Source organism: Silurus meridionalis, chromosome 17 (genome assembly GCF_014805685.1).
Source record: "Silurus meridionalis isolate SWU-2019-XX chromosome 17, ASM1480568v1, whole genome shotgun sequence".
In the NCBI taxonomy this organism is placed as follows: Eukaryota; Metazoa; Chordata; class Actinopteri; order Siluriformes; family Siluridae; genus Silurus; species Silurus meridionalis.
Window position 1 is genome coordinate 28,918,561 of NC_060900.1, and position 5,105 is coordinate 28,923,665.

A 5,105-nucleotide genomic window follows, 5' to 3' on the forward strand; every position below is an offset into this window, starting at 1 on the left:
TCTGCACAAGATCCTCGTAAGCTTCACAACATCTTCTCTTCTTTACTAAACCCCCCTGCTGCACCTGCTCCATCCTCCCTGACTGCTAATGACTTTGCCTCCTTCTATGATGAGAAGATTAGGAAAATCTGCCGGACCTTCACTTCCCCTCCAACAATGGCTACAGAACACAGCCAACAATCCACTACGTCTCTGTCAAGCTTCTCAACCTTAACAGAAGATGAGATACTGCAAGTCATCCGATCCTGCAATCCCACCACCTGTCCTCTGGATCCAATCCTTCAACTACGCTCCAGACCATCACGCAAGATCTCCTGCCCTTCATCTCCACAATCATCAATGGGTCATTAACATCTGGCTATGTACCAACTACCTTCAAGCAAGCAAGGGTCATTCCTATCTTGAAGAAACCTGCTCTGGATCCATCAGACATCAACAACTACAGACCGGTATCACTCCTTTCCTTTCTTTCTAAATCTCTGAACGCACTGTTTTTAACCAACTGTCTGTCTATCTCTCACAGAACAACCTCCATGATCCGAACCAGTCTGGGTTCAAAGCGGCACATTCCACAGAGACGGCCCTATTGGCTGTTTCTGAGAAACTAAATGCTGCTCGGTCAGCCAAGCTGTCATCTGTACTTATCTTTCTGGACCTTTCAGCAGCATTTGACACAGTCAACCACAAGACACTTTTGTCAACCCTCAAGAGCCTTGGTATCTGCGGAACAGCATGGGAATGGTTTGCTTCCTACCTGGAAGGTCGCTCATACCAGGTAACATGGAGGGGATCCACATCTGCCCCATGCAAACTCGCCACCGGTGTCCCACAAGGCTCTGTACTTGGTCCCTCCTTTTCTCCTCTATACCCACTCCATTGGTGAAGTCATATCCTCACATGGGTTTTCTTATCACTGCTATGCAGATGACACTCAACTCATCTTTTCTTTCCCTCCATCAGATACCACAGCTTCCGCTCGGATCTCAGCATGCTATCTTTATGGATGAGTGCTCACCAACTTAAACTCAACCCCAGCAAAACAGAACTGCTGGTCATCCCAGGTGATTCATCCCCAGGTCAAGATCTACAAATAACACTTCATGACTCTCTGCTCTCCCCTTCAGCCACTGCTCGTAACCTTGGGGTAACTATGGACAATGAACTGTCTTTTTTCCCACATGTCGCTAATGTTGCTCGTTCTTGTCGATTTCTTCTCTATAACATCCGAAGGATTCAACCATTTCTGTTCACACAGGCTGCCCAGGTGCTTGTTCAGTCTCTTGTCATTTCAAGACTTGACTACTGCAACTCTCTGCTGGCAGGTCTCCCCCTGAACGCTATTCGTCCACTGCAAATGATCCAAAACGCAGCTGCACGACTTGTGTTCAATCAGCCCAAGTTCTCCCACACCACCCCACTGCTGCGCTCCCTTCACTGGCTTCCAGTAGCTGCACGTATCAGATTCAAAACACTGATGCTTGCCTACAAGGCCAAAAATGGACCAGCACCATCTTACCTCAGTGACCTCATCACATCTCACACTGCACCACGATGTCTGAGATCCTCCAGCACTGCTCGACTGGTACCTCCTTCTCTCAGAATGAGAGGTAAGTACACTTTAAGGCTCTTCTCTGTTCTGGCACCGAGGTGGTGGAATGAACTTCCCCTAGATGTCCGTACAGCAGAGTCCCTGATTATCTTTAAGCGACGACTGAAGACCTACCTCTTCCTAAAATACCTACATTAGCACTTTCCAAGTTTGTAGAATTCGAGTTATATTTATATTGAGTTTGTAATCTTGCGTACCAGTGTAGATTTATTCATTACTAGAGATTTAAAGCACGTTTGTACGTCGCTCTGGATAAGGGCGTCGGCTAAATGCCGCAAATGTAAATGTAAATGTGATTCAATTTCCAGTGCTGCTTTTTTAATGAGGAGTCTTTTCTCTTCCATTTGAAGCTGTATAAGGTCCATCTCCATGTCACTTTTTCTTATTTGTTTTTGAAGATGGACCTTATACAGCTCCTTTGCTGGCAATTAGGAAGGTGGAAAAAATGTAATGAATGAAATTGTTTGGTCAGACAATAAAATTCAAATATGGACACCTGGACACAAATTCTTACCCTGCTTAGATTGTGTGCTGAGGTTGAAGGACCCTCATCTGTGGGCAAATCCCACAGGGACAATGACAGTTTGTTACTCTAATGCAAAAAGGGGCCATACATTATAACGGTATGCATCATACCTCAGTGGATCTACCAGCATTGTCCACTTCTGTCACAGCAGATGTGGTCTCTTCATCATCATCTTCATCCTACAGGAGAAATATTCAAGTATACATTATCTGGCAAAAATAAATACCTAAAAGCAACTAAAAGTACCCGACAACAAATCACTTACAACTGTGACAGTTCTTTCTGGAGGGTCCAATAATACAATACATCCATCAGTATCTATAAGAACACACAACCCATTAAATTCTCAATATTATCAAAGAAAATAATACATGAAAAGAGTAAGATGTCAGAGTAAGATCACAGTAGCCTATACATCATATGCAGTTAAATAAAATAAGCCTACATAAAAAATAATCTTGTTCAAAAAGCCTTTAAGTGACAGAAATAGTAATTTATTAGGACAAAAAAATTAAAACAAATCATAGAGGTAAACTTACATTTCACCATTTTTTCACCATCACTTGTGGTGCATGGTGTGTGTGATGAACTGCCCCCTGGAATGCCATCAACCACTGGTGGCCCTTTATTAAGGGACAGAGCCAGCTCCTCAGATGGGGGAGGTGGTGGTGGTGGACCCCCGCCAGTTAGACGGGCTTCAGTCTTCTTTTTATTAGCTACATGACAGAATGAATATACTAAATCCTGTTATAATAATAGTTCAGTAATTGTGTAATCAAATATGACCTTTTTGCAGAATGTTTGTGTTTCATTTTGACTTGGCTTAAAGTTCTTGTGGTTCCAGGAGGATTACAGCTTATTAAATAAGAAATATACATTATTATTATAAACTAAAGAAATAAATGGCAGGAAAAGTAAATGCTTTCATAGTGATATAACATATTCAAAAGGATGTATAAGTCATACTTCATTATTTTGCATTATAATAAAACAGGAGCCAATACCAAATTTGTAATTTAATACACTCACGCATTTACTCTGTCCGGTATTTTTTGCCAAGTCAACTCTCTTGCTTTAGCTGATGCAGCTGTGTTGCTTCTTTTTAATATTATTGGCTTAAACTCCTCATAAGCGTGCATTAAAACCTTCAACTCCGCCCCTGTAAACTCCGCCTCTGTAAACTCCGCCTCTGTAAACCCCGCCTCTGTAAACTCCGCCTCTGTAAACTCTGCCTCTGTGAACCTCTGTAAACTCTGCCTCTGTGAACCTCTGTAAACTCCGCCTCTGTGAACTCTGCCTCTGTGAACCTCTGTAAACTCCGCCTCTGTAAACTCCGCCTCTGTATACTCTGCCTCTGTGAACCTCTGTAAACTCCGCCTCTGTAAACTCTGCCTCTGTGAACCTCTGTAAACTCCGCCTCTGTGAACTACGCCGCTCTCTTTATTCCGCTTTGAGTTTCCATGGTGACTCGTGAAATCGGCGATCCATTGAGAATGTCTTTATACATGCACCGTGCACGCGCATTACCTCTGGGTAACCAGTTGGAGGTTGATTAAACTAACTCTTCTCAGGTGTTTTGGAACCGACATACTCATGGTATACCTGTTTGGGGTAAATAACATCACTGCACAACGTGTTTTATTCATCTGTTTTTAGGGTCCTTTTGCGGGAATTAGTATAAAATAGGCGTTTAATAAACACACACACACACACACACACACACACAGCGAAGATTAAATCTGTAGGGAATTTCAGCGGCCAACGATGCAGTCGGTGTGGGTCACGTGACCAGAGTCATGCAGTTTAATCAGTTCCCTCACACACACACAGAGGTCCTCCCACACACACTCCTCTGCGTCTCTCTCTAGAGGTAAGATGATTTTGATGATGATGATGATCTTCAGCCCCGGAGCAGATCTACACATTACACTATAATCCTGTAGTTTTATAGACTCTCTGTGTGTGTCTGTGTGTGTCTGTGTGTGTCTGTGTGTGTGTGTGTGTGTGTCTGTGTGTGTCTGTGTGTCTGTGTGTCTGTGTGTCTGTGTGTGTCTGTGTGTGTCTGTGTGTGATGCACTGCAGGTGTTTGGGCTCCAAAAATCTTCACACACTTTAATGAAGTGGTGAATCTTCTCTCTGTGTGTGTGTGTGTGTGTGTGTGTGTGTGTGTGTGTGTGTGTGAGAGAGAATGTGTGTTTGAGTGTGTGTGTGTGTGTGTGTGTGTGTGTGTGTGTGTGTGTGTGTGTGTGTGTGTGTGTGTGTGTGTGTGTGTGTGAGTGAGTGAGAGAGAGAGAGTGTGTGTTTTGTGTGCGCTGTGCTGATGTAGCTGTGTGTGTGTGTGTGTGTTTAGTAAATGTATGTTTGTGAATAAGAATGTTAGAGTGTGTGTGTGTGTGTGTGTGTGTGTGTGTGTGTGTGTGTGTGTGAGACGGAGTGTTTTGTGTGTGTGAGTGTGTTTTGTGTGTGTGTGTATTAGTAAATGTATGTTTTGTGTGAATAAGTGTGTGTGTGTGTGTGTGTGTGATGTAGCTGTGTGTGTGTGTGTGTGTGTGTGTGTTAGATGTATGTTTTGTGTGAATAAGAGTGTTAGTGTGTGTGTGTGTGTGTGTGTTGTGCTGATGTAGCAATGTGTGTGTTGTGTGTGTGTGTGTGTGTATGAGTGAGTGAGTGAGAGAGAGAGAGTGTGTTTTGTGCGCTGTGCTGATGTAGCGGTGTGTGTGTGTGTGTGTTTAGTAAATGTATGTTTGTGAATAAGAATGTTAGAGTGTGTGTGTGTGTGTGTGTGTGTGTGTGTGTGTGTGCTGATGTAGCAGTGTGTGTGTGTGTGTGACGGAGTGTTTTGTGTGTGTGAGAGTGTGTTTTGTGTGTGTGTGTGTTTAGTAAATGTATGTTTTGTGTGAATAAGTGTGTGTGTGTGTGTGTGTGCTGATGTAGCTGTGTGTGTGTGTGTGTGTGTGTGTGTGTGTGTGT

General features: G+C 43.4%; 1 protein-coding gene across 1 annotated transcript in view; it reads left to right on the forward strand.

The window, feature by feature from the left end:
- The first annotated feature begins 3,945 nt into the window (after nt 1-3,945).
- zgc:194990 (uncharacterized protein LOC568410 homolog) overlaps nt 3,946-5,105 on the forward strand; it is an 11,660-nt gene continuing 10,500 nt past the window's right edge. The window contains exon 1 of the mRNA XM_046870242.1: nt 3,946-4,005. The gene's annotated coding sequence lies outside the window, so the exon portion shown is untranslated. The remainder of the gene's footprint in view (nt 4,006-5,105) is intronic.